This window comes from Papaver somniferum, unplaced genomic scaffold (assembly GCF_003573695.1).
Source record: "Papaver somniferum cultivar HN1 unplaced genomic scaffold, ASM357369v1 unplaced-scaffold_106, whole genome shotgun sequence".
NCBI lineage: Eukaryota > Viridiplantae > Streptophyta > Magnoliopsida > Ranunculales > Papaveraceae > Papaver > Papaver somniferum.
The window spans coordinates 99,289-118,095 of record NW_020619492.1 but is presented as its reverse complement, the minus strand read 5'-3'; the positions used below and the strand labels follow the sequence as shown (position 1 = coordinate 118,095).

The window sequence follows — 18,807 nt, the reverse complement described above, 5'->3', positions numbered from 1 at the left end:
AAAGGGACTCTTTTCTGCTTCCGAATTGGTATAGATCACTGGATAACAGTATCTAGTGAAGTGTCTAGAATTTTCCTTTGAAGGTACGTATAAATACAATTTCCGTCAGATATTTCACAATATTAAAGACATTATTTGAACTGAAACATATAAACAGTTACTTTTCTCTGAAATGGACTCTATTCTGATTAAAAATATTATTTGATATCAAATATTTAAACAGTTACTTTTCTACTGAACGTGAGTCTTTTCTGCTTCCGAATTGGTATGGACCACTGGATAATGATATCTAGAGAAGTGTCTAGTATTTTGATCATAACTACTTCATTTGAACTCCGAATGACCTCATTCTTTTTCCTTGGGTTTCCTACTCTAATTCTTAACCAAATAGAAGGCAGAATTTACAGATTTAATTATTTTTCACTTGTATTTTGATTCATTTATCTATTACTAGATCAATCATTTTTCGATTCTAGCACTTCTTTAGATTATTCAACCTAACCAACACAAATAAAAGAAAACAAGACTAGTGCAACACTGAAGCATACTGAATTGACACTAAAGATCTATAAGTCATGCACTTATCAATTTTGTAAATTTATTAGGATTATTTGCACACAAAGATTTAATCAGTTACTTTTTTTTACTAAAGAGGAGTCTTTCTTGCTTCTGAATTGGTATGGATCACCGAATAACGATATCTAGTGAAGTGTCTAGAATTTTCCTTTGAAGGTACGTATAAATACAACTTCCGTCGGATATTTCACCATATTAAAGATATTATTTGCACTTAAACATATAAACATTTACTTTTCTACTGAAAATGACTCTTTTCTGCTTCTGAATTGGTATGGATGACTGGATAACGATATCTAGTGAAGTGTCTAGAATTTTCCTTATAAGGTACGTATAAATACAACTTCCGTCAGATATTTCACAATATTAAAGACACTATTTGAACTGAAACATATAAACAGTTACTTTTCTACTGAAAGGGACTCTTTTCTGCTTCCGAATTGGTATGGATCACTGGATAACAGTATCTAGTGAAGTGTCTAGCATTTTCCTTTGAAGGTACGTATAAATACAATTTGCGTCAGATATTTCAGAATATTAAAGACATTATTTGAACTTAAACGTCTAAACAGTTACTTTTCTGCTGAAAGGGACTCTTTTCTGCTTCCGAATTGGTATGGATCACTGGATAACAGTATCTAGTGAAGTGTCCAGAATTTTCCTTTGAAGGTACGTATAAATACAATTTCCGTCAGATATTTCACAATATTAAAGACATTATTTGAACTGAAACATATAAACAGTTACTTTTCTACTGAAATGGACTCTTTTCTGATTAAAGATATTATTTGATATCAAACATTTAAACAGTTACTTTTCTACTGAACGGGAGTCTTTTCTGCTTGGTATGGACCACTGGATAATGATATCTAGAGAAATGTCTAGTATTTTGATCATAACTACTTCATTTGAACTCCGAATGACCTCATTATTTTTCCTTTGGTTTCCTACTCTAATTCTTAACCAAATAGAAGGCAGAATTTACAGATTTAATTGTTTTTCACTTGTATTTTGATTCATTTATCTATTACTAGATCAATCATTTTTCGATTCTAGCACTTCTTTAGATTATTCAACCTAACCAACACAAATAAAAGAAAACAAGACTAGTGCAACACTGAAACATACTGAATTGACACTAAAGATCTATAAGTCATGCACTTATCAATTTTGTAAATTTATTAGGATTATTTGCACACAAAGATTTAATCAGTTACTTTTTTTTTACTAAAGAGGAGCCTTTCTTGCTTCTGAATTGGTATGGATCACCGAATAACGATATCTAGTGAAGTGTCTAGATTTTTCCTTTGAAGGTACTATAAATACAACTTCCGTCGGATATTTCACCATATTAAAGATATTATTTGCACTTAAACATATAAACATTTACTTTTCTACTGAAAAGGACTCTTTTCTGCTTCTGAATTGGTATGGATGACTGGATAACGATATCTAGTGAAGTGTCTAGAATTTTCCTTATAAGGTACGTATAAATACAACTTCCGTCAGATATTTCACAATATTAAAGACATTATTTGAACTGAAACATATAAACAGTTACTTGTCTACTGAAAGGGACTCTTTTCTGCTTCCGAATTGGTATGGATCACTGGATAACAGTATCTAGTGAAGTGTCTAGAATTTTCCTTTGAAGGTACGTATAAATACAATTTTCGTCAGATATTTCACAATATTAAAGACATTATTTGAACTGAAACATATAAACAGTTACTTTTCTACTGAAATGGACTCTTTTCTGATTAAAGATATTATTTGATATCAAACATTTAAATAGTTACTTTTCTAATGAACGGGAGTCTTTTATGCTTCCGAATTGGTATGGACCACTGGATAATGATATCTAGAGAAATGTCTAGTATTTTGATCATAACTACTTCATTTGAACTCCGAATGACCTCATTCTTTTTCCTTTGGTTTCCTACTCTAATTCTTAACCAAATAGAAGGCAGAATTTACAGATTTAATTATTTTTCACTTGGATTTTGATTCATTTATCTATTACCAGATCAATCATTTTTCGATTCTAGCACTTCTTTAGATTATTCAACCTAACCAACACAAATAAAAGAAAACAAGACTAGTGCAACACTGAAGCATACTGAATTGACACTAAAGATCTATAAGTCATGCACTTATCAATTTTGTAAATTTATTAGGATTATTTGCACACAAAGAAACCTTACTACCCAAATGAAAAAACCCCTTTCTGAACCTAAATCTCAGTCTTCAATCTCCGCAACTCCATCTCCACCGTCTTCCGCTAATCAGCACCACCACCTATCTCTGCAAATCCATCTTCACTGTCTAACTCTGAACTCAAAAGTCAAAATTCTTCTGAAGAAATTGTGCCCTAAATTGAAGAAATCGTCGCCACCGATTGAAGAAACGATCTGATTTCTGAAGCAAAGAAAATCCAAGGTTTATTTCTTTCTCGTGATTTATTTGTGATTTTCATCATTATTTTGCTATTCTTCTAAGATTTTAGCAGATTTTGTCTTCTTATTCTAGGGTTTTCATAGTATAACAAAACCTCCATCCTACGTTTTCTGCCTAATTTTTCTTCGATCAGGTGGTAGATTACTAATCGCCCGTGTCATTTTTCCTATAGAACTTCTTAAAAACCAAATGATTTTGAATTCTGCGATAAAAATCTTAGCCCACAAAACCACTTCTTATTCCGCTTCTTATAATCCAGTTTGTACTTATAGCTGATGTTAGGGTGATGCTTAGTGAATTGCATTGTCGATTTTGGTTTGAATTTTATATTTTCTGGGGGAATTAGGGTTTGATGGTTGTTAGACAATTTCTTACTACTCGTGTTTGATCTTTAGGTGGTTAGTTGTGATACATTTTTTCATTTTGTTAATGATATGGTTTGGACAGGATAAATGGAGGAGTATGATGTAGCTGCAACTGGTGAGGGTTTTAGGCCGGAAATTAAGGCACCAGCAGCAACCATAGAATCCATCTTTCAATCTCCTTCATCCCCTAAAACTGCTGAGGAGGCAAAAAATACAGTAAAGCTTAGGATCTTACAGTAAACACGCCAGATGGGAAGCCTCCACTTAGTAGGTGTTAACTATTTCACAGAGAAGTAAGAAGATTATGAATGTGTTTTTGTTCACTTCTCTGCTGTTTTGGTGAATTGTAGTTCTAAGCATGTAGTTATCCTTACTTCTTTAAACTTGGTATGGACCTAGCTGATACTTTTTACTTAAGTAGTGGGTTGGGTACACACATGTACTCAGATGCCCTTTGTAAACTTCCTTAAATGAGGCATATGTTGTTTTATCGTTTAACCCTAACTAATTTCCTCATTTCCCTATCAATTCTTCCCCCTCTTTCTTCATTTTCATCTGATTTCTACAATTTCTCATTTTCATTTTAGATCCATGGGAGCATGTACTGGGAGTGGGACTTGGAGCTGTATTCGTAAATCAGTTGGTCAAATGGGATGCTCAGCTTCAAGTTGATCTTCACAAGATGCTCGACGAAGCTAAGGCTGCAAATGAACGTCGCTACTTTGGTATTGTTCTCTTTTTCATTTTATTTTAGTCTCCAATCAATTTTGCACTCTTAATCTGTTTATGTCTTTTCACTAGTTAGCTATTTTCCTGAATGATAGATCAGTTGTGTCATGAAACAAAATGCCCTCAATAACTGCAGTTTTGCACTTGAAATACTTCAAATCTGTGTTAGCCTTCTTTTTAGATGTCTTTCAAGATTATCCCGCCTTGGTAGGCGCTGCTTCTTTTGTCCAAAGGAAGATTCTGAAAGTATTAGCAATTTGCATATGTACAGAATAGAGTTACCATTCAAGTCACTGGCTTTATCAACACTGAATGTTTTTGAGTTCGAATGAATAATAACTATAAAATAAGGTCCTTAGAAACACTCGAATGAATAATACAATAAAAAAACAAATAATTGATTTTAAAATAGTGAAGAAGATGTTGATTATCTGTGTTATTTAATTAATGAGAGAGTGCTCTCGTTTTAGGTAGACCTGGAACAGTTAACAGTGTAACTCTTAAAGCCATGGCCACATTGAAAGTCATGGAACTCAGACCTATGGAATTGGAGGAGGAGCTTGATGCACAAACCATACCTGAAATTCAGTGTAAATTTTTTGATAGACAAATAATGATTCTCTTGCAAACAAGAAATGCAACGTACCTGAAGTTCAGTGTAAAAAAATAAGATAGAACAACATTTTAGAAGAAGTTAGGTTGCTACATACCTTGGTTCATGCCAATTTTATAATAAGCATATAAGGGTCAAAAGAGCAGAGAATGCTTGGTTTCACTACGAAGGTTTCATAGATGTTGATAAGAAATGAAGTTGATACACTAACTCTAGTCCCCATTTTCCGGTTAAAAACTCATGAAACAGCAATAATTTAAAACTTAAAGATGTATATGGTGGATTAGAAGACGCATCAAATGTAAGTGTAATTATTTGGTTGAGTATGTGTGAAATAAAATGTAGCTGAACTTTCATATGTAAATCCAATATTATATTCATGTTCTTGACTCCCTTCAAAAGACCCCTGAAATCTTGTCTATGTGTAATCTTTTCACGAGGAATGTTTCCAAATTTAAGCAACCAACCAAAGGGATGGCATATCAAGATGTTGCTTATTTGTGAATTCCAGAACTAACTCTGTTCACATACTTACGCCTATATCACTCCTTTTTGGAGGCAAATGTTTCAATTCTGTGAAATTGACGGTTCACATAGTTTAGCCAGTAGAACGAATAAAGAGTTTGAGTCTGTTTCACATCAACTGTCCACATGTTTGTTGAAATTCTGATTAATTCACTCACTGTTTCAGAATTCTGATAAATTCTGAAATTAGTTTTAGTACTTAGTACTTGAACCTTGAAATTGAGCATTATGAGTTGAATTTTTTTTATATATGTTGTGAAAACAAGTTCCAGGAGGTTTTTGGAAACAAGTTTTATCATATCTATAAAAAGCGCCACTTATAAGTGAAGCTTTTTTTTCACAATGGAACGATGTTTTCCCCTATGATTTATATTTATATAGTTTGATTTTTTCCTTTTGTTTTCTGTATAGTTGCAGAGTTTGTATGGAAAATCCTAACTCTTAAAACTATTTCCTGTTGAGGCATGAGGATGCCACAGTAAAACTTATTGATTTTGGTCTTTCTGGCTTTGTTAGACCTGATATTGCCTTTTATATTGTTGATTGTGTTGTTGCTATCATGTTATCTTTCTCCCTGGACCAACATAATTTTCAATGTGGGCTTGTTGTGTTCCTCAAACTTTAGTGATCTTCATCTTAGCACCGTAGTATGTCTTAGGATTTTGGATTTTCAATGTGGTATTTACTGGTTATATTAAGAGTTTGCATTTGTTTAATTTACTTAAGCGATCTTATTGCAATTACTGCTTGAGAAGAGAACATTCTAAACTAGCTTCTAGTCAGAGAGCATGCCTTTTGACTCTGTCGACTGAGTAGATAGAGGCAATGGTTTGGAAAGCATGTTTGCATATCATGTGTTCACTGCAGAGTTAACACTCAATGATTCAATTATATTATAATCTAAGTAAACTCTTACTGTCTTTGTTGTGTGCTTTTCCCCTCAGAGATGCTGATATTACAGTGGGAGAAGTTATCAGTGGGAGAAGATAAAGAGTTGATGAATATCATTCTTGCCTGTCATGGAGAAAATACAGGAGATGAAAGGGAACCTGGTACAAAATGTTGCTGTGTGGAAGACGTTGGATTTGTTAAATGACAATGCTTTTAGCCATTTAATGGAGGTCAGTTGTCTGTTTCTTTGAGTACAGAAACATTTGTATTTTTATGTACTTTACGATTCCAACCTCTCTATGGTTTGACGTGTCGGATAGTTGAAAATTTCTGCTGTAAAAGAGGTCATCACATTGTCAACTGCTAAAAATTGTAAACTATCATAACAGATTGCCAAAAGAGTAAAACCATGGTCTCTCGATGCCCTACTATGTTTAATTTTACAGTTCTACAGTCTCACTTTCAGTTATCTTGATTCATTGTGCTAGATTCTTTTTTATTTAGGCGAGAATTATAAATATCATGATTACAGAAGGATCACACTTGACTTTCGGTAGTAGTTAGGTTAAATATCATATATGTCTTCCAGTGAACAATTGGAGCTTGTAATCTTAACATTGGGTTTAATAATGATGCAGACAAGGAGGCGAGTCTTGATTAAGCTTTTAATTGAATCTCCTGGTCCAAGGTCTCCCGGCACAAAAGTTTCCAGGTACAAAGGTCTCCAGAACAGAGGTCTCCAGGACAGAGGCTTCGGTCTCTGTGCCTGGTGGTCCGCTGCGCCCTGTCAGGCCGATTTGCCTGGTTGGCCGCTGCGTCCTGGCGGGCCGATGTGCCTGGTGTGCCGTTGGCCGGGTTGGCCAATGCGTCAGGTGGTTAGCTGGGAAATAGAGCTGCAATATGTGAGCAGTTTTGTCCAGGACAGGTATTGACATGCAACTGGTTTAACCGATTAAGGTCGTAAAGTGTGTATGAATATGTAATTTCAAAACCATACAGACCAACTTTGTCCTTGGCATAATTCGTCATTTTTATTTTCCCCGCAGTGGACCTACTCGTGTGAATTAAACAAGCATCAGAGTGCAATTTTGTACTTGGCTTCATGGTTGTCTCCTGAAGATTTCACTGCGAAGGTCATTTTTTTTCCAACTACCCTCGTATTCTATGATTCTTTGTTAGCAAAGATCACCTCTCTTTTTACCTGTCTCTGTTTTTGTCCTGTGTTTATCTATTTTAATATACTGTTGATGGTTCTGAGGCTTCCTTCTTTTTTCACAGATATTGCCAACTTTAGTGAAACTATCTGCCTCGAATGACCGACTATTAGAGTTGGCCTTCTGCAACATATTGATCAGTATGGAGAGTCATTATCTTCTCAAGTTGTAGATGAACAAGTGCGTGGTTAATTTTAACTTTATTAGCAAAAGGGAAACTCTTCATCTGGAGCGGGAATTAATTTGATAGTTACATGTTAATGTTGCTTCCCATTAGGTTTATTCTCACGTTGCCACTGGGTTTTCTGATACACCTGTTATTCTTCGGGAACTGGCACTAAAGTCAATTCTCAGCTTGGCACCCTAGGTATGGACAATCTACTTTTTTTTTGTTGGCATGAGGTAGCGCAATACTAGTCTTATATCTGATGGTATGGTTGAACTATAGAGGTGCTGCCTAGGTTTAAGGGTTATTAACTGAAATCTGCTAAACCTTTCACCGAGTTTAGTACACTTAACAATTTCTTATAGTCCTACTTATAGTCGAGTGCAAATTTGATACTTTATGCAGCTGTCTCTGCGAACTATTGCGGGATCTTTGCTGAAGTATCTTTTGAAGTTTCAAGTAAACTACTAACTCATTATAGATGTGATATGATAAGCTAAGTTTGCTTCCTCTTGGTATATCTTAGGTTTGTCTTTGTTGTAGCTTACATTTTGTTAGTCGTACAGGTGGATGAAGAAGCGGCTGTTAGGACAAACACAATTCTGTTTGGGAACATTGCCAGCTATCTTAATGATGGGGTCAGTTTCTCGATGCCCAAATTTGTTTTATTTTCGCAATTCTACAGTATCACTTTCACGTATCTTGATTCATTGTGCTAGTTTCTTTTTTTATTTAGGCGAGAATTATAAATATCATCGTCATGGGAGTATCACAATAGACTTCCAGTAGTAGTTAGGTTGAATGTCATATATGTCTTCCAGTGAACATTTGGAGCTTGTAATCTTAACAATGGGTTTAATAATGATGCAGATAAGGAGGTGGGTCTTGATTAAGCTTTGATTGAATCTCCTGGTCGAAGGTCTCTCGGCACAAAGGCCTCCAGGTACATAGGTCTCCAGAACAGAGGTCTCCAGGTACAAAGTTCTCCAGAACAGTGGTCTCCAGGACAGAGGCTTCAGTCTCTGTGCCCTGGCGTGCCGCTGCTCCCTGGCGGGCCGGCGTGCCTGTTGGGCCAGGTTGGCCGATGCATCAGGTGGTTAGCTGCGAAATAGAGCTGCAATATGTGAGCAATTTTGTCCAGGACAGGTATTGACATGCAACTGGTTTAACCGGTTAAGCTCTTAAAGTGTGTATGAATATGTAATTTCAAAACTGTACATACCAACTTTGTCCTTGGCATAATTCGTCATTTTTATTTCCTCCGCAGTGGACCTACTCGTGCGAGTTAAACAAGCACCAGAGTTCAAGGATAATGAAGGGCAAGTGCTAGTAGCCAGCCGGGGTATTTCAGCCCCTGGTAAGTTCCTTTTTCCTTTTTTTTTCCTATATTCTATATTTACAGTTTAATTTGGAAATTTGTGGAAAACAAAAAGTAACCTCTATTTTACTTTGTGCGAGGGCAACAAAAGCAACAATGATCAATTTCAATTAAGGGCAATCAAAACAAATCAAGTATAGAACCGCCAGTGATGGAAGAAATTCCTCAAATGCAGGTATGGTATAGCTTGATGAGCTGTTTGTATGAGAGTTCTTTATTTTTACATGTTGGGATTTAAAGTTCATATTAAGGCTAGGTGCTGTCAAGTTTAATATGTACAACTATTTTTTAGGTGCTATAATACGCTTAGGTATAAGTTACGTCAACGATTAGGTGACTGTATATCTTTAGAAACTCGAAATTGACATGGAAGTAAATGAAGACCCTCATATGTGATATAATAAGAAATGATTGCAATTCTATATTATGACTAGAAAGTAGCAAATCAAAATCAAAATCTAGTCCATATGCGGAAGAGAGGGATAATTCACACGGAACATGATCCCTTGATTGATAGACTCGAACAAGGAACCACTTGAGCTGCTGCTGGTTCGTGATGATTTTTATTAGTAAAAAGTAAAAGTAAATACAAAAAAACAGTGAAGGATTTGAGATGCGAGGTAAAAACCTTGAGAGGCAGAATATGAACCACACAATTCACAGTAACAGATAAAAGGAAAAAGAAATGGCGCGGTTTTGCCTTTTATGGCTAAAACCCCAATTCGATCTCAGAATTTGATCATACCAAAAAAGGATAATTTTTTTTTTGGCCTCTGGTTATTAGAAATTAGAATTTAATGGAAGAAATTATGATCCATAGAGAGTTAGACAAGGAAGAGAAAAGAGGAGGAGAGGAAGCTCAGCTTAGATTTCAGATTCACACTCTACTTCTTCATTATTCTCTGTATGTATCTCATTTCCCCCCAATTGTATAATTAAGCTTCCATTATTAGTATAAAAGATGGAAATTCATTATGTTGTTTTGTTATTTGATCCGTTTTCCTAATATGGGTTTGGATTAGATTCATCAATTAGGTTCTGCTTCAATAAAAAATCAATTAGGTTCTTGTTGGGGAATTTTTTTTTGTGAAACCCTAGCTGCAATTTTAGATCTTTGTAGTATAAAACACTACTTGTTGTTTGTAATATTTCTCTTTGTTTCGTGATTCTTGTAGTTGTTTGTGATTAAAAGTAAGTAATTTTCTGTTTCCTGTAGAGATAAACATGACAAACAAGGGGAATTATAAGAGAAACAAGAAGAAGAGGGCAAAATTAATGAAAGATAAGGCAAGGGGGTATGTATAAATCTCTCTTCATACTATTATTTGACCTCAATTTCGTCACCGTAATATTTATTTGGACATCAGTTACTTGTTGTTGCAGACATACATGACCAGCAGCCTAAGTTCTGTATTGTATGATTGTATCGTTTGATTGTATTACACGAGGTGTCTGTGCTTTTCAATGTGGTGAGCCAACAATTCGAAGCCAAATGTTTGATTGGTTGTTGGTCACATCTCTAGTCTCATATTTATTAGTTGTGGTATGTTCTGCTCCCATTCAAAATTAATGATGATACAATCTTAGATTTCATCCGACCTTCTAGAACATGAGCTAGTAGGTAAAACTGACATGAATTTGCGCTGAACAGAATAAAAAAAACTAATTCATTTTGCCAATATGAAATTACGCAAAGATAGACTAAAGTTTTCTGAATTACTTGTGTCAGTCTGTTAACAAAACTTTTCTTCGGTTTTGCTTTTCGAGATTAAAGTTTGCATACACTTAGGAGGTGTGAACGTTCTCATTCTTCTGCACATGATAACCGTCGCCAGAGATCAAGGTCTCCTCGAGCTTGCAGTGGTCTTGTGGTATGACATACATCGTTATTACTTTTGTAAAACTTTTGTTATTTACACTGAAATGCATATCAATTGGATTTCCGTTTTTTCACTTGTTGTAGACTCCAACTTCTACCATTGTGGTGAAGGGCTTGCCAAAAGAGGCAACAGAGGAAATGATTCATCGGATCCTAGTAACATCTATAAACTTCCAACTCTGAGTTTTCTTCTCTTATTTTTGACTTGACTCGTTTGAATTTGGTATTCTGCTTTTTTACCTATGCTTATAGGAATCTGTCTGTGTTTATTCTCTAAAAGTACATGTTTTTGTTTTGATTTTTAATTGGCTTTTAATTTTAGGCAGAGTGGAGGCCCCTTCCCAATATCCGAGTGATGCCGAAAAAGAATACTACTTTCTGCCGTGGAATCGCATTCGTTGATTTTCCGTCTGTGGTAGCGGCTCGGAAATTGATGGATGAAATTGGAGACCGCGGCCTCGATGTCAATGGGCGTTGTCTTTTGATTACAGGTACATGTTCAAACTAATAAAGAATATGTGGTCGGCCTGGAACTTGATCTCTCTCCCTATGTTCATTTGCACAGTCAATTTCTCGAATGACCTAAGAATGTGTTATATACACTGTCCGCAGACTAGGTAAATCAAAATTGGCTAACGAAGTTCCGATTGTAAATGCTGGAATCGGTAAATCAGAAGTGGCCGGAGAACACGAAGATGAAAATGATAGTGAAGATGATGAAGAAGATTGTGATTATGTAGATGAAGTGGCCTCGAAAAGGCTACCAGATTCTTGGGACCCTGAAGAAATACATATGCTAAGGGTCAGTTTGAGTTTCTTATACTTGTTTCTGGCGGGATATGCTTATAACAAAACTCAAAAACTGTCCTAATTTCCCAATTGTGCAGGAAGCCTTTCATTATCTTGTAAAAGATGATAAGAAGAAACCATGGAAGGAAATGTTGGAATATGGACATGATGTCTTCCATGCTGGTCGTACCAATGAGGATCTAAGGTCAAAGTGGAAGTATATGGTGAGTCACGGCCAATGGAAGGATGTTTTTTTGTTTTTTTCCTCATTTAAATGGAACCTAATCTAAACGACAGAATTGGCACAACAATCACCTTCTCAAAATCCATTGTCCTTGAAATCACATTGAGCATCAGCATCTAAAGGTTCATTCTTAGCTAGCTAATTGAGTTGAGGCAGCTGCTAAGAACTTCTGCGCGCAATAGCTGACTCCATTCGAAGTTGGGCTTCACATAATCTGCATCTGAAGGTATCTGGAAGTGTGGTGCTTAACAATCTTCAAATTCTGCAGTAGTACATCTGTAACATCTCACAGGCCAAAGACACATAGGTTTGGTACGCCCAGTAAAAGACCCACCCAAGGTAATTGAAGCTGGAATTCAAATTCAAATTCAAATTTACTGTCTGTAATTTGTGACCAAGTGTTAATATTTAAAAATACAACAACAACTAGCACAATCCGCATGACCAAAAAGAAGCCAACAAAAGGAAGACACATGTCCAAATTTTTGAAATTCAAAAATTGGCGGGAAAATTCGTACAGGTAGTAACATTTGACTTTGACCATTCTTTTAATAATAATAACCTTACTTTACTCTTTTTCTTCTCTGGTTGTCTTTGTTTTGCAGGAGAGATAGATAGATAGATAGAATAGATGAAGCTCATGGAAACTCTGATTATTTTGAATCTTAGGTGATCTCATCTCATCCCTTCTTATCCTTATCTCTTATTCTCTTTATTCCCCCATCTTATTTCAGATCTGGTTGTTTCTCTTTTGGTTTTATCTCACAGGGGTTGCTGCTGGAGAGGAAGGAACTTGGAAGCCATGATATAGCAAACCCCCCTTAGATCTAGCTACTTTCAGATTTTGGTGACTACTTTATCCTTTTGCCTCTTCTCCAAATGTTTGTTTTCTTTCTTGTTCACTAAATATGGAGTTTTTTAGGGTTTGGAGTATCAAGAATATGAATGCATGATGAAACAGTTCACTAAAATGTGTTTTGTAGAGTATTTCCTTACTTTTAGCTTGATTTGGACTGTTTTCTTAGATAACTTCACTTGTTAATTTAAGATGTGTGTTTTGTAATTTTTTGCTTGATTTTCATTGAATATTTGATTTTTTAGACGATTTAACATATTATTAGTTCCGAAGATTGTAAATCTGAACCCCCAAAGTAATCAATTGAATTTGTGTTAAATGCATCTTCACTTGTGATTTTCCCATGTTGTGAATTTGTTAATACTGTGGTGTTGTGTTTGTCATGGCTCTTTATTTTTCTTTCCTTGTTCAATTGTTCAGATGTCTTGAGTCTAATGGTTAAATTTACACCTATTATACATATACAATGCTATTTACTAGCTAGAACCACCATCTTTGATGCTGTAGTTGTGGTCATCTTTCTTTTTCGTGCAATAAACATTGATTAGAGTTTTTTCTTAGTCTTACAAAAAATGGTAGACTGTTTTGTTTCTATCTTTTCTATATTGAGTATAAGAAATAGGATTGCACGTTAAACTTGTTAATTAACATGTCTCTCGTACTAGTTTATCAACTGAACTTTAATGTCTGTCATCCTGTATGTATTGAACTCTGCTTATGTATCTTTACAGAAAAAAGGCACTTCACCTATCAAAAAAAAAAATGGCACTTAGTTCACAATTGGGTGCTGATGTTAACCATTAAGCACATGGTAGACCACCACTCAGTTTTATCGAATTAATAGGTGCACTGCTCAGTTTCGGAAACTGAACGGTGCAACGGCAGGCCACCATTTCGTTCCGTAGAATGAGTGTGCACTGCTCAGTCCCGGGTACTGAGCGGTGCAATGGCAGGTCACCGTCAGTTCCTAAAACTGAGAGGTGCAAAGCTATGTGTCTAATGGAGAACGTCACACTTAATGGAAGTGAGCAGCTTCCGGACAAATGAAACTATTGGAAAACAGGTAAATGAGCTTCTCTTTTCCTCCTTTTTTTGTTTTTGTTTTTTTTATTTGTCGTTTTTCTTTCGTATTTTATTGAAATCACTGTTGGAAGTCTGGTACACAGCAAGGCAGTGATACTCCCCATGTAGTTCAGCTACAGCTGCTGAAACATAGCTAAGTCTGATTCTTGGGTAACGTTTCAACGTAAATAGCCATGTTTAGCTTTTGTTATATTGCTGACTTTGGTACTCTGCTAGTATATTTAGGTGCACATTCTTAACACTCTCAATGTATACTTAAATTGCCCTTATATTTGTAGAATCCCTGAGTTTCTTTTTTGCTTGGTACATGTCTATCATTTTTGTTCAAGGTTTCTGCCCCTTCTTCCGATGAGTGTCAGGTCGGTACATTTTTGCCTTAACAAAGATATTTGTTACTAACTTGTGTGTTGCTTTTGTTTTTTGCAGGTCTTGCCTTTGCATTCCTAACTCTAACTCTATGTTTATTAACACTTACAATCATGTTTATTATGTTTTGCATAAAATTGTTTCTAACTTGATCATTGGAGTATCTGTTTTTTTTTTTTGCAGGTCTCGCCTTTGTATTCCTAACTCTAACTCCATGTTTATTAACCCTAACTCTACTTTTATTATGTTTTGCATAAAATTGTTTCTACCTTGAGCGTTGGAGTATCTTTATAGATTTTTGCAGGTCTTGGCTTTGTACTCCTAACTCTTAACTCTACGTTTATTATGTTTTGCATAAAATTGTTTCTAACATGAGCCTTGGAGTATCTTTATTGTTTTTTGCAGGTCTTGGCTTTGTATTCCTAACTCTAACTCTATATTTATTATGTTTTGCATAAAATTGTTTCTAACTTTAGTGTTGGATTATCTTTATTGTTTTTTTTGCAGGTCTTGGCTTTGTATTCCTAACTCTAACTCTATATTTATTACGTTTTGCATAAAAATGTTTCTAACTTGAGTGTTAGAGTATCTTTATTGTTTAATGCAGGTCTTGGTTTTGTATTCCTAACTCTAACTCTAACTTTAATGCAGGTCTTGGTTTTGTTTCTAACTTGAGTGTTGGAGTATCTTTATTGTTTTTTGCAGGTCTTGGTTTTGTATTCCTAACTCTAACTCTACGTTTATTATGTTTTGCATAAAATTGTTTCTAACTTGAGTGTTGGAGTATCTTTGTTGTTTTTTGCAGGTCTTGGCTTTGTATTCCTAACTCTAACTCTACGTTTATTATGTTTTGCATGAAATTGTTTCTGACTTGAGCCTTGGAGTATCTTTGTTGTTTTTTGCAGGTCTTGGCTTTGTATTCCTAATTCTAACTCTATGTTAATTAACCCTTAACTCTATGTTTATTATGTTTATCTTTGTTGTTTTTTGCAGGTCTTGGCTTTGTATTCCTAATTCTAACTCTATGTTAATTAACCCTTAACTCTAGTTTATTATGTTTTGCATAAAATTGTTTCTAACTTGAGCGTCGGAGTATCTTCCTTGTTTTTTTGCAGGTCTTGCCTTTGTATTCTTATGGCCAATTCAATTAGTAGAGTTGTTGAAACGGAATGCTGGTGCCTCGCGGGGAACGTCATCTGTTTGGCCTTTGATCAGTTTGCCTCTAGGGCATGTCTGACTTCAAAGGATTCAAATGAAGACAGATCAGTCCTGTGAATCATGTACTAATGAGATCCTCATCTTCCCTGAAGGAGGCTTCATTTTAACTCCAAAGGTACACTTCCAACTCTTATCTTCACTAAATTTCAAAACAAAAGTGTGTGTAAATTTTTTCCTGAGAAGAGTTTCAGAGTATCTTTCTCTGTTTATGCAGGTCTTGTCTGCTTATTGGGTGGCCACTCGTCAGGGAGAACTTGTAATGTGGAATGCTGGTGCCTGGTAGAGATTGCCTGGCATTTGACCAGTCTGCTGTCAAGGTACGTTCAGACTTGTTTCTGGACTAGTCTATTGGTTTTATATTTAGTTGTATTGTTTCTTTAGTTTTCCCTTGTAAATAGGAATAGAAACAAGGTCACATCCAGTAGTGGGGAACTGATAAGTAAATTGCTATGGTAGGAGTGCACCAGTAGAGTTCTATGGTAAGCAGTGGCTTTTCCTGTATGTTTTTTCCTCAATGACCTTGGATTTGAGATGAAGATATGTTGGTTGGTGAAGGTGAAGATACTGTGATGATACAGTTTATGAGGACACTGTCCTCCTCTACCTGTCACAGATATGCTCACTATGCTATTTGTTTTTTAAGGAATGAACTTGTTGGCCAAAATTTATGGAGTACTTTGCTCTTGTTCGAGGCATTTTCAAATGTCTGCAATTCCTAATTATCTGATTCCATTGTTTTTGTATTAGGCTTTTTATGCAAAAGACGTGCCAGGAGATTTAGCAGGATGTGAAAAGTGCAATGATGCGGTGAGACTTGATAAGCCTGGTGGTCCATTGAGAGATGAAAATGAACAATTGGTGGTTCCAGAGGTTCTTTGCCTTGCGTAGTTTTTCCTGATGAAGCTCCGAGCAACATTGTGCAACGAGTCTGAAGGCAATGTCAAAGAGATGCAAACCTATTGGTAAAATTGAGGAGGATATATCCGCCACGAATTCTGTTGTGGTTCACTCGAAGCTTACATCATGCCTTTCTGCTGCAATCTCCTTGACTCCATCATCAATAGTGAATGAGAAAAAGATGGAATAGTGGTTGTAAATTCTGACTGAGGATGATGTTGTGTGGGGGACAATGGGTAGTGCCCGAAGATATGGTCCAAAAAATTGATGTTGAGGGGCTTCTCATGTGCAGGAGAAGGCAGGCTGGTTTTTAAGAATATGGACCGTTTTTGTAGATGTTTTTGAACAATGCTAAGTTTATTAATATGTAGTTATTGTCATTCTTTCTTTCTTGTAAAGATGTGATGTGATGCGAATATATGCAAGTTTTTTTTTTTAGCAGTAATGTTAAACATTTTGCTTGGAATTCAACACGGAGAATTGATCTAAAAAAGGGATTATCATTTTGCATTTTCTTTCTTATATCAGCGGATTGTGGTGCAAATTCTAGTTCATTTTGTTTCCTAACAATCCTAACCTAATCCCCTATTTTTGCAAGCTAAATGATTTATGCTGTGTGGTTTTTATAGCCTAAAATGGGGTTGAAAAGTTAAACATGTTTGGTGCAATATTGCATTGTTCAATAGTAGTTTTAGTGTGCCTGGATACGATGACGTGAAAGAGTGCAAACAATCACCTGAAGAAGACTAACACCATGTTTGTTTACTCCTGACTCATCTGAGTCGTCTGGATCTGAATCATCTGGATCTGAGTGAAATCACCTGACTCATCTGGATCTGAGTCGATATGTTTGTTTTGAGTCAGATCTGACTCATCTGACTTGGAAATAAGTGAGTCAGTGGTTTGGTCCCATGAGTCAGGGGTATTTTGTTACCTGACTCAAATGAGTCCGAGTCAGGGGTTATGTCTGAGTCAGAGGTCGAGTCAGATCTGACTCAAAATGGAAAACAAACGGTCTGACTGCTGACTCGGTCCGAGTCAGGGGTTGACTCAGATTCAGACGCCGAGTCAGCTGCAAACAAACAAGTTCTAAGACTAACCAAAATGACAGAAATCATTCATAATTTCTGATGAAGATGAAGATCCCAATTAGAAACATATTTTCTAGAGGTTATCATCCTAATTCACCGTGATGAAAAACAAATTATCCCATGAGCTCAAAAGAACATTGTGATTTGGAAATGAACATAAATTAGCTTCATTTGCGAACAATTGCTTCAAGCCTGTTTGGCAGTTTGATCTTCCGCATCAGTGTTTGGTGCAGCATGTTCAACTGAATTTACGTTGTGCCCTCCTAAAACTCCAAAACCCATAGCTAGAACTTTTGCGTAATCTCTGAATCATTCAAGTACCTGAAAACATTTGAATTTTCAAGCTAAGTTAAAAAAGAACATCAAATAGAACTGATGCATGAAAACGCTAAAGTTATCAAAAACACAAAAAGGTAGGTTAATACCTCATCAGTACAGTTGGACCACCAGTCTCAATATCTTCTAGAATAGTTTTCCCAAATATTGGTTTTTGCTTTTCAGACCTTAAATTCAGGTCAGATCTGGACGAATGATGGCTCATTAGAAAGCTTACAGATCATAGAACAATATCACATATAAAAATCCACAAAATATTTCGGTTCATTTTAATGGAAACAAAGCGTGAACCGCTACCTACGCTTTTCGGCAAAAATTGGTTTTTGCTTTTTAGACCTTAAATTCAGGTCAGAACTTGACAAATGATGGCTCGTTAGAAAGCTTACAGATCATAGAAAAATATAACATATAAAAATCCACAAAATATCTTGGTTCATTTTAACGGAAACAAAGCGTGAACCGCTACCTACGCTTTTCGGCAAAAATTGGTTTTTGCTTTTCAGACCTTAAATTCAGGTCAGAACTGGACGAATGATGGCTCATTAGAAAGCTTACAGATCATAGAACAATTTCACATTTAAAAATCCACAAAATATTTCGGTTCATTTTAACGGAAACAAAGCGTAAACCGCTACCTACGCTTTTCGGCAAAAATTGGTTTTTGCTTTTCAGACCTTAAATTCAGGTCAGAACTTGACAAATGATGGCTCGTTAGAAAGCTTACAGATCATAGAACAATATCACATATAAAAATCCACAAAAATTTTCGGTTCATTTTAACGGAAACAAATCGTGAACCGCTACCTACGCTTTTCGGCAAAAATTGATTTTTGCTTTTCAGACCTTAAATTCAGGTCAGAACTTGACAAATGATGGCTCTTTAGAAAGCTTACAGATCATAGAACAATATCACATATAAAAATCCACAAAATATCTCGGTTCATTTTAACGGAAACAAAGCGTGAACCGCTACCTACGCTTTTCGACAAAAATTGATTTTTGCTTTTCAGACCTTAAATTCAGGTCAGAACTTGACAAATGATGGCTCTTTAGAAAGCTTACAGATCATAGAACAATGTCACATATAAAAATCCACAAAATATCTCGGTTCATTTTAACGGAAACAAAGCGTGA

The 18,807-nt window shown here is 35.7% G+C and overlaps 1 long non-coding RNA gene across 12 annotated transcripts; it reads left to right on the top strand.

The window, feature by feature from the left end:
* Positions 1 to 2,743: 2,743 nt before the first annotated feature.
* On the top strand, positions 2,744 to 16,739 carry LOC113327625. Of its 12 annotated transcripts, none has more exons than XR_003349077.1 (25): positions 2,744 to 3,015; positions 3,481 to 3,691; positions 3,986 to 4,123; positions 6,210 to 6,386; positions 6,795 to 7,081; positions 7,203 to 7,289; positions 7,435 to 7,550; positions 7,648 to 7,737; positions 7,942 to 7,995; positions 8,103 to 8,174; positions 8,407 to 8,682; positions 8,804 to 8,893; positions 9,006 to 9,089; positions 10,131 to 10,209; positions 10,298 to 10,457; positions 10,689 to 10,785; positions 10,878 to 10,949; positions 11,116 to 11,284; positions 11,406 to 11,595; positions 11,681 to 11,806; positions 11,880 to 12,495; positions 12,595 to 12,673; positions 13,414 to 15,464; positions 15,564 to 15,666; positions 16,097 to 16,739. It is a non-coding gene; the product is annotated as an uncharacterized LOC113327625 (long non-coding RNA). The 12 variants fall into 12 exon arrangements; XR_003349076.1 differs by having other exon boundaries at positions 11,681 to 12,165; positions 12,257 to 12,495; XR_003349074.1 differs by having other exon boundaries at positions 11,681 to 12,346; positions 12,432 to 12,495.
* Positions 16,740 to 18,807: the final 2,068 nt, after the last annotated feature.